Here is an 11,632-nt window from a genome sequence, read left to right on the forward strand (position 1 = left end):
ACATTTTTTTTCAATTTTTCTTTTTATGAGGAGAATACAATAAAACAAAATTATTTAGTCAATCCGGACGAAATTGAGTGTTGACAGCTGCCCCTCTTTACTTAGATTTTACTAGATCATATGATAAACAATGTTTTCATATTATCAGAGTAAAAAATAAGTAAAGATAGAAATACTAATTTCGTCTGGATTTCAAGATAAACAAGAAACAAACAGATAATAAAACAAACAAACAATACTGAGAATTGAAGTGTGACAACCTCGTATAAGGTCCACCAATGCTACAGATATAGTGAACGAGGAAATATTTTTTTTTTTTTTTGAAAGTAAATTTATTAATCAACCCGGACGAAATTGAGTGTAATCCCTCTTTACTTAGATTTTACTATATCATATGATAAACAATGTTTTCATATTATCAAAGTAAAAGATAAGTAAAGATAGAAATATTAATTTCGTTCGGATTTCAATGAAAAGGAACCAGGATCAAACATGGAATTTTTTTTCATTTTTTTTTTAAAATTTTTTTTCTTTACTTTTTTTTTGTTTTTTAAATAAAATGAACAAGATTAAATGAATGAGAAATTTGAATTTGATTGGGTTCGACCATTGCCATGCAGAGGGTCATTTGAAAAAATTAAAATTTGGACCTGACCATTGCCATGTAGAGGGTCATTTGAAAAAGTAAAATCTGACTTGACCATTGCCATGCAGAGGGTCGTTTGAGAAAATTTAAAAATATGTACTGACCATTGCCATGCAGAGGGTCATTTGAAAAAGTAAAATCTGACTTGACCATTGCCATGTAGAGGGTCGTTTGAAAAAATTAAAAAAATGTACCTGACCATTGCCATGCAGAGGGTCGTTTGAAAAAGTAAAAATGGGCTCGACCATTGTCTTACAGAGGGCCGAGATACCAATGGCAAAAAGCAAAATTGGGCTCGACCATTGTCTTACAGAGGGCCGAGATACCAATGACAGAAAGTAAAATTGGGCTCGACCATTGTCTTACAGAGGGCCGAGATACCAATGACAGAAAGCAAAATTGGGCTCGACCATTGTCTTACAGAGGGCCGAGATACCAATGACAGAAAGCAAAATTGGGCTCGACCATTGTCTTACAGAGGGCCGAGATACCAATGACAGAAAATAAAAATTGGGCTCGACCATTGTCTTACAGAGGGCCGAGATACCAATGACAGAAAGTAAAAATCGGGCTCGACCATTGTCTTACAGAGGGCCGAGATACCAGTGACAGAAAGCAAAATTGGGCTCGACCATTGTCTTACAGAGGGCCGAGATACCAATGACAGAAAGTAAAAATTGGGCTCGACCATTGTCTTACAGAGGGCCGAGATACCAGTGACAGAAAGCAAAATTGGGCTCGACCATTGTCTTACAGAGGGCCGAGATACCAGTGACAGAAAGCAAAATTGGGCTCGACCATTGTCTTACAGAGGGCCGAGATACCAATGACAGAAAGCAAAATTGGGCTCGACCATTGTCTTACAGAGGGCCGAGATACCAATGACAGAAAGTAAAAATTGGGCTCGACCATTGTCTTACAGAGGGCCGAGATACCAGTGACAGAAAGCAAAATTGGGCTCGACCATTGTCTTACAGAGGGCCGAGATACCAGTGACAGAAAGCAAAATTGGGCTCGACCATTGTCTTACAGAGGGCCAAGATACCAATGATAGAAAGTAAAATTGGGCTCGACCATTGTCTTACAGAGGGCCGAGATACCAATGACAAAAAAAAATTGGTTGATTGTTTTGAAAATTGAAATTTTTGAATTTGTTGAAATTTTGAGAACCTTTTTTGATTTTGATTTTGATTTTGAAATTAAGAAACAAGGTGTTGCATTTTTGTACAAGTATATGGATTTTGAAACCTCAATGTGCAAGAGAAACATGGTTGATGTAAATTTTGAAATTTAGAGAAGAAAACTTTGATACATGTTGATTTTTTTGTCTTTTTGAAGAAGAAAAATTTGATGAAATTTTGAAATTAGAGAGGAAAACTTTGATGCATTTTTTTTGTCTTTTTGAAGAAGAAAAATTGATGTAATGTACATGGAGGGGAAAACTTTGATGCATTTTTTTTGTCTTTTTGAAGGAAGAAAAATTTGATGAATATACATGGAGGGGAAAACTTTGATGCATTTTTTTTTGTCTTTTTGAAGGAAGAAAAATTTGATGAATATACATGAAGGCAAATTCAAAGTTGATGAAAATATGTACATGATGTATTGGAAGATTATGAACCTATGACATTTTTTTTGAGAGTCAATTTGTTTCCTTTGAAATCATCAAATTTATGACGATCTAGACTTCCAATTTCCTTTCAATGGATGTCCAATTCTAAAGTCAATTGTTCAAAATGAAGCTTGTGTGCCAAACATTTCTTGACGAGATACTAGTGTGTACATGCTTGGTATCAAGGGTTGGAAAAAAATGTGGAGGATGATTGGAAGGATTTGGAGAGTACCGGGTGGGCCACTCGAGCCTCTTACTCCTTAAAACGGCTACAAAGGCCATTGTGAAGTAGTAGATACCCAGAAGCTGCTCCAGTTTGGAGCATGCTAAAAGTATTTGGATGGACAAATGTATCTGTGAATTGTGAGGGAATAAGTCACGAACCCGGGGAGTGAGAATATCATGTGGGATTTGCAAATTGCCCCAATTTTGGTGGTGATGGATTTCTTTGAAGTTCGGGGCGAACCAAGATCATGCAAGGCCCAACAAGGGATGCCCCAGTTTTTGTATGAGCTTTGAATATTTAGATGAAAAATTTTGTGATTTAACAAAGTTGCTCAATACTCTGAATGGGCTGAAGCATATGAAAGTCACGCCTTGGTTTTGGGTATGAGTCAATTAAGCGAGGTTCCACAAGAAGTTGCCCCCCATTTTGGGTTTACGAATGATAAGATGGACTCAAATATCATACAAAACCCCAAAGTGTCTGCCCCTGTCTTGAGGGTGGATCTATGAATTTCAGTACGGACAAATCTGAGAGGCCCAACAAGGGATGCCCCGGTCTTGGTACGAACCTTGAATATACAGATGAAACAAATGTGAGATTAACAAAGTCGTCCAATATTCTGAATGGGCGGAGCCGAAACATATGAAACTCACATAGTTGCCCAAAATTGTCCCCTAGATTGGGAATCGGGGGAAGAGTTGAATGGAATTTGAATGTGTTCAGGAATTTGTGATGGATATGAAAAGGATTGGCTTGAAAAGACTGCCCCAAATGGTTTGATTTTCCTTTGTATAATTTTGATCAATAGGGAGCTCCCTTCATCCGAGGACATTTATTTTTCATTTTTTTTTTGACTGCATTGTTGGTCATTTTTGTCTTGTCTCAAAATTAAGCTTTATGAAAATTTAAGCAACCATCATTCAATCTGTGTGGACTTTTATTGGGCTTGTAATGTGGCTTGGGCTAAAGGGTATTGAAAGAAAAGATATAAAGGCTCAAATAAATTTTTGTGGGTTATATTTTTTTGAACAAGAGTTACCATCTACACCTTGTATCAGCTATTTGTCAAATCTGTTTTGACTTTCCTTGCTAATTTGCAAACTTCACTCTTTGTTCGTCATCACTTTGTGATTCTTTGTATTTTTGCCTTACTTTGTTTTTTTTTTTTTTGCTGAATTCTCTTCGTTTGATCACTAAGTGTGTTCCTTTGCAATTTTGAGTCGATTTCTATCGTGATGATAACCCTTGTTTGGGTAAAATTTGAAAAGAAATTTCTTATTGGCTCAAATTGGGTATCAAAGGATATATTTTGTTTTTTTTGTTTTTGGATGAAGAAAGATGGCCACACATCATTTCAAATTTTGATTGCTTTATTTTCAAAAGATTAATTAGGAGACAAGACTAAATGATCTCAACAAGAGTCATTCATTTCTTTTATTTATTCATTTTTTCCTTGTTTTTGTTTTGCCCTAACGGATTCAAGAATCTCCCAAATGAACGCTAGTGGAGGTAAAGGAAAATCTGCCCCAGTGTAAAGCTTGGTGTTTATCATTTGGGCTCAAGAACATGATTGGGCCAATCTAGTGGTATAGCGAAGGCTAAAGGATGATGTTTTCAAGCAATGCACACACAGATATCCCTTAAGAATATGTGATTTGATCATTTGACTCCAGGAGATTATGACATCCATTATATTTTTTTTTGAAATCTCATAAAATGGATGATTTGTATCGAAAACAAATGACTCAAACTTTTGCGTATTTTTTTTGTTTTATGCACGAAGAAAAGTATATGAAATGAAAATGATGATGCTAGTTGAAAAAAAAATTCTTTTTTTTTTTGGTTTGAAAAATGGGCTTTGCAGACTAGCCGGGAAACTGGACCTTAAGGGACGATATGGAAAATAGGCTTTGTGAGCTATTGTGGAAATTGAGATTTTTGGCCTTTGCAGAAATCTGGGCCTTGCGGGTCAGTATGGAAACTGAGCTTTGCAAGCCAGTATGGGAAATGGGCATTCTGAGCTAATGTGGAAATTGATATTTTTCGGCCATTGTGGAAACTGGGCCTTGCGGGTCAGCATGGAAGCTGGGCTTTGCAAGCCAGTATGGGAAATTGGCTTTACGAGCTTATTGTGGAAATTGAGATTTTTGGCCTTTGCAGAAATTGAGATTTTTCGGCCAATGTGGAATCTGGGCCTTGCGGGCCAACATGGAAGTTGGGCTTTGCAAACCAGTATGGGAAACGGGATTTGAGAGCTAAAATGGAAACAAAGGCTTGGGAACCAGTGCAGAAATTAGGCTTGGTGAGCAATGCAAGAATTGATATGAGAAAATTTGATTTAGGAAAACGCTTGAAAAAAATAAAAATATTATTTTTGGTTACTTTCTGACACGGGAAAATCCAGATCGGATCGGACCCAAGGAGAAGTAAAATAGAAAGAAGTTGGACTTACCAGGCACATTGACCCAATGGATCAGATGACCTGAGCCGTGTGAACTTGTCACAAGAAGAAATGACAAAGAAAACACATTTTTTTTTGCATTTTTCAAAGTTTATGGAACAAGCTAAAAGAAAATCATTTTTTTTTATTTTTTTGTTATGAGAGGATTTCACAAATTTGAACTAAAGAAAAATTTGCAACACAACTAGACTCAATGGGCCCAACACTATTCCTTTTACAACCATGACAAAATCTTTAGACAAGGGTCAGAATTCCTTTACTTTATTTTTTGCACAAATACTTGTTCACACAAATGAAAAGGGAAATTATGAATTGAAAACACAAAATCTACATAAACATGAATTTTTATTTTTCAGAAATTCAGATGCACTGGTTTAAGAGAAACCACATATGACAACGGGGCCTAATGGGCTCAAAAACTATTCATCTTCATTCTCAGATTTTTTTTTCTTTTTTTTTTCTTTTACTACAAATTCAACGAAAATCACACAAGACAATTTGAACAAAAGTACAAAACATCATTCAACAGCAAAAATGTGAAAACAAAGTATTTTTGACACATTTTCAAAAGAAGTAGACTCGAGAGACAACCACGAAGGTCATTGGGCCTAATGGGCTCGAGCATTGTTCCTTATGCAGAAGAAGAAGGAATAAAAATCAAACAAAATGGTGTGATGTGAAAATACAAACATGCCAAAATAATTTTTCACTCAAATTTATATTTCAGAAAGAATCGGGTTCAAAGAAGGCTAACATGACAATGAGGCCCAATGAACCTGAAAAATGTCCTTTATCATGGAACTGAAAAACAATTTTGAACATTTCAGATTTCACATCACTTCACTTATTAATTTTGAAAATTTTCCATTTATCATTTTTTTTTGATTTATTATTTTTTTTTTTGAAATAGGATCATCCAAGAAGTCTTGAATTGGGCCGGATCGACCCAACAAAACCCTACCCGTCTTCAGATTTTCAAAAAAAAAAAAAATTTTATGAATTTATTTTTTTTTAAAACTCAGAAAGAAATCAGACCGACACCAGACGGTTGTAGCGACCGGAACTGTAGCCACAGTGGATTTGCTCAGCTATAAAACGGGTATCCCTTCGGGGTCGAGCGATATTTTCTGATTTTGCTCTCTCTCTATCCTTCTCTTTCTCCCTCTTCTTTGAGCGTCTGGATCTGCTAGGAGCCTCTGCCCCCGTGTGCTCTCGGAGGCGTCCCAGGGCTGCGACGAGCTTCTGTAAGCCTTCCACTTCCAGGTAAGTCCTCTAAACTCTTAATCCTCTTTCTTTCCTTTAAGTTTCTTATTTTCTTGCCCTTCCTTCCACTCTTCCCTCTCTGCTTTTCTTTCCCTTTCCCCTCATCATTTTTTTTGTTCGGTTTTCCTGTCTTTCTTCCCGTTATGCTCTCTTTTTTTTTTCTGCTTTCTGCTCTTCTTTTCTTTTATGCTTTCGCTTTTCATTTTTGCTTTACTTCCCCTCTCCCCTTTATGTTTTTCTTTTCTGCTTTCCTTTCTGCAAGCTCTTCTATTTTCTTCTGCTTTCCGCTTTGTCTGCTTTTATTTCTTTCTCGCCTTTCTCTGCCTTTCTTTCTGAGTCCTCTTTTCTCTTTTCTCTTTTTTTTTAATTTAAAAAACTTAAAACACTTAAAAACACAACTGTCTTAACTTAAGGGGTATATAGGCTGGAAACCAGACGTTAATCTCCCTTCGATTGAAGGTATGGCAGAGACAATCGGGTAGAACAACGCCACGTACCCCATAAAATCAGAAAACTTAAAAAAAAGAATTTATTTGTATGAATCGAACATGGACAAATATGGACAAGGACAAAAGGACATAGATCCGTTTAGGACCCTCTTGCAAGGACCGTGAAACAGATCCGAGACCAGACACTGAAATAACAAAAACCGACCGGACAAAAAAAACTTAAAAGGAAACAAAAACGAATAAAGAAAACACTGAAAATACTTCTTTTGTTTTATGCTTTTGTTATGTTTTTGTTCTTTTTATTTTTATATATTTTTTTTTTGTTTCAGAAAACTTAGAGAGGAAAAAATGAACGAGATGGAGATGGAGAGGTACACCAGTCAGCGGTGGAGACCTACTGACGATCAGGTCAAAATGATGACCCATATCTACAATTACGGGGTCACACATCCCAGCAGAGCCCAAGTCGTCGAGATTGCATCTCGACTAAGGGCTTTCGCAGATGCCACTGAATACAATGTGCACTGCTGGTTTAACAACCACGGCAATCGGGTCAGGCGCTGGCAAGCGGAGATAGACCCCACTGGCACTCAGTTTTCACAACTGCCGCTATACATGTATGGTAAGCATCCTGATCACCTCCACCCCTTTTTTTTTTTGAAAATTTCCCCTCTTCTTATTATTGACAAAATTTTGTTTTACTTTTTTTTTTGGAAAGAAAACGACTGGGTGATCATGAGGGCGCCGAGGCTGCTGGACTTGTTCCCCGTTCCGATCATCATCGACGACGATAGGGACACACGACAAATCGCTCCACCCATGCTTCTCACATTCCGCACCAGAGCTCCCTCGACGGAGCTCTCCCTCAGACCACCGCAACCAGCTCGGGAATTTTTTCGCTGAATTGTTGTTTTTTTTTTATTTTCATGGTTTGTAATATTAACGATCACCAGTGATCGAACCTCGAACAATCTTTTATTTGCTTTTGCTTTATTTTCTGCTTTTTTTATTTATTTGAATTTGTGATCTTGCACTTTTTTTTTGTTATTTCTGCTTTTTTTTTCTTTTTTTTGCATTTTTATTTTAAATGTTAAGATCGTATGAGTGTATTTAAATTGCTGTCCTTGTTCAAAATCAACTCTCCGACCTTACTGTAAATCTCTCTTTTTATTGTGAAATAAACTGGATTTTTATGCTTTCTTTTTATTTGGTCAAAACAAGATTTTCCAATAATTATGTATATAAAAAAAAGATGGGCTAAAATAATTTATTTACAAGAAAATAAGGGAAATTGAATTCGAATAAAAACATGAGATCTGAAGTAAAAGGGATAAGCAAAATTTCAATGAAATACGTGTATGAAACAACGAAAGAAACTGGCTCAAGACAAGCCTCAAATGAAAAACACGCTGTAATACACGCTGAAATAACTGTATGGGTGGAAAACACGTCTTGCAAGAAAACATCAAATTCGGGAAAATCTGACACTGCAACCTTACTCTTGATTAACAAATTTGATATTTTCGAAAAACATGAGTTTGGTAATTTGCAAGTAAGAAAGTGACTCAAGATTTTTTTTTTAATTTTTTTCTTTTTCCGCAATACCCTTTAAGGACTTGATTTCCAGCACTGCTTTGAGAACCTTATAGTGAATGTTCACATTGAAAGTCATGGATGAAGGTGCTATATCGATGCGTATACCTCCTCGGTACTAAGACACTTCACAACATCAAATTCTCTTGTATAATGACTTATGTTTTCCTAAAGCCCAATTCATCGAACTTTAAACATCTTGAATCAATTAAAGTTTGGCTTTGCGCTGGAACACCCAACACTTTCGATGAAACCATAAGCCTTGGATCATGGAAGTTTAACAGGCTTCACGAAACCAGTAGACAAGGCCTTTTCGTAGGACACTTGGTAGCATCACGCGTAAATCTCCTCTCCGTCCAAATCTGCTTCTGCAACTCCTCTGCATCAACTTTAAAAGAGAAGGGTTCAATAATTGAGTCACACGAACGTCCAATTTTCTAGACGAGCATCCCAATTCTGGATGAGCGTGGACGAACGTCCTCTGCTGGACGAGCGTGTCGAACGTTCTAGACTAGCGTGGACGAGCGTGGACGAGCGTCCACTTTCTGGACGAACGTCCTATTTCTGGACGAGCGTTATGCACCAGCGTGGACGAGCGTCCACTTTCTGGACGAGCGTCCACTTTCTGGACGAACGTCGAGCGTTATGCACGAGCGTGGACGAGTGTCCACTTTCTGGACGAGCGTCCTCTTTCTGGACGAGCGTCCACTTTCTGGACGAACGTTCTCTGCGCGCTGAACGAGCGTCGCTATGGAACGAGCGTGCGCTCGCTATGTGACGAGCGTCCGCTCACTTGGCGACGAGCGTCCGCTCACTTGGCGACGAGCGTCCATGCAACACTTTCAAACTTGACGCTTCATCCACCTTTTATGGCTTTCACAATTTTTCTAGCACTTCAAATTTGTGCCTGACAACCTCAACATTGACTTGGTGAGAAGATTTCAACTCAGGCAGCTTTGTCCTCATCGTGCTCACAATACTTGGCTTAATAATTTCCCCAAAGGACCATGCAAGTGGTTGTCCCCAGCTTGTTTCCTCTCTCAAATGTGTTCTCCTTGGTCTTTTGTGGGCTTCATGACCCGAGTCTGCCTCTCACGGCGGAGTGTAATACGAGGAAAGACCAATAAGGAGGGAAAATTTGTGCCACTCAAACTCTATTGTAGTTGTGGTGTGTACAAATCTCCAAGTCATTGTAAGGCGTTTAGGGCCTCTAAGATTAAGCTCATTTTTTCCTTCAGTTGTTGGATATCGACTTTCATTCCTTCTTTTTGGTTCTCCAATATTTGTGAACTGGTTCGAGTCCTTTAGGGTATCTTAGATGTTTAGCTGTATTTTAGTTTTTTTAGTTTTTTTTTTAAAAAAAAAAATTAAAAAAAGGAATAAATAAAAAAATGAAAAGAACAGACAACGCAGTTCAAAATCTCTAGTCAGAAATTATAAAGCTGTGAAAATAATTGCCCAGGTATAACTTTGGAAATTAACACGAAACAGAGTCAATAAGGTGGTTCATCATTCTGAAATCCCCAAAATGCGAGACATAGGAATTCTTGGTCAACCATCGCAGGCTTTAGTCATCACATTATCTAATCAGTTTCTTACAGCAATTGAGGAATGTTTCAGTCCCCTCAAGTGGGTTGGTGATTGACATTACAGACTCAGCATCAACTAAGAACTTAAGGACGTTTTCAATGGCTCCATTGATGAAGAAAGCTAATTGTGAGTGACTTGTCCTTTTTCAACGACATATTCCTTCATCTGACTCATCAATCTTTATGTCCCCTTTTAGCTGAATGGAAACATTCCTTCTAGTTTTGTCATTGCTGCTTCTATCCACTGCTCATCATTTTGAAATTTCTTCTCACAAATTGGGTAGGGGAAATTAATGTGAATTACAACTTGATTGTCTTAACCCTTTCTGCGATCCATTGGCTAAGGGAAACTTCCACTAACAGTCCATGATCTTGGACCTTTCTTTGAAGCGAACAACATTTCCCCGAGTGTCTTTAACTTGATGAAACATTTCAGCAAAAGATTCATGCCTCATATGATCTGCAATGTGGCGAGAGATGCAGGTGTTAGCGATCCTCTCAGGATACTCAAATATTTTTTTGCGCTAACATAGGATTGCAATTAATACACCACCTAATACCCATGAGGGGTACATTAGGATACCTCCTACAATGATATGTAATCTGATCTATGCTGCCAAGGGACATACCATTTATCTTGTTCTTCGTTTAAACTTGCACAAAGTTGCGCCCATTCATTTGCTCTTTTTTCACATGTGGTTCACAAGGAACAGCCTAAGACAAGTGCAAAAGTTCCTAAAATTCACTTCTTTTTCCAATGGTGACCCCTGTTCACCTGACTGAGTACCTGTGATGGACTTTTTGTACAAAATCCAACTTTCTCTCGGGTAATCGTTTACAATGTCCTTGTAATCGATTATATACCACAATAATTCGTCCATGGGGTACAGGGAATTTAAGGCATCTCCAGTCTCACGGGAAATGAACCACATATACAACACTGGTAGACAACATAACATCTTTCCCCCCTTAAGTTCGTAACAACGATTAAGGGTCCCATAAACTTCAGCCAGGATGGGACATGGGTATATTGCCCGATTTAGTTGTATAGAGCTTTGGCCTCAAGACTTGCATTTAATATTTTCCCAAATTCTTCCCCTCTGACAAACTCACCAAATTCTTATACCCCGACTCAAATTCCATGTTAATTTCCATTTTTAGCTTAAGGGCCTTAATCGCAACTTTATAATTTTTGACTAGAATCCACAAAATGTGACAAGACTATGAAGAAAAACAATGAGCGAAAAAAAAGGAAAAAGCAAAAGAAAGAAAAAAAGATAAAGAGATATGAGGATATGTACAAGGTGCGTGATTTTTATTAAGCGAACAATGAGGGTTATAAGAATACACATTTCTCCCCTTTGTGCCTTATCAAAGGTTGGATGACTGAAGTTCTAAGGCCAAATATATGCACTCACAAGGATAGCTCCCTAATGCTTAAATCAGGCCACCAGAGCTATGGCTCTTTTCACTGTTTCTCCACAACAGTCAGAGTAATCAACTAGATGTGGAGACACAAATGAAGAGAACAGACTCTGGCTGGGGTTCTCACGATAGCCAAACAGGAAGTATGTCCCAAATGACACCGCTACACAACCCCTCTATTTCTAAGTTGCGCTCAGACCCGGGTATAGGGCCCCACTCATGATATGCATATTGTGTGTGTGTGTGTGAAGGGAGAATGCAATTATACACCCCAAACCCTCACCTGCAAAACAACCAGAAAAATCCCAGGCAGATATAACATGTTTTCTACCCTAGGGTTCAATATAAACAAAACAAACACACATACA

This window comes from Vigna angularis, chromosome 2 (genome assembly GCF_016808095.1).
Source record: "Vigna angularis cultivar LongXiaoDou No.4 chromosome 2, ASM1680809v1, whole genome shotgun sequence".
In the NCBI taxonomy this organism is placed as follows: domain Eukaryota; kingdom Viridiplantae; phylum Streptophyta; class Magnoliopsida; order Fabales; family Fabaceae; genus Vigna; species Vigna angularis.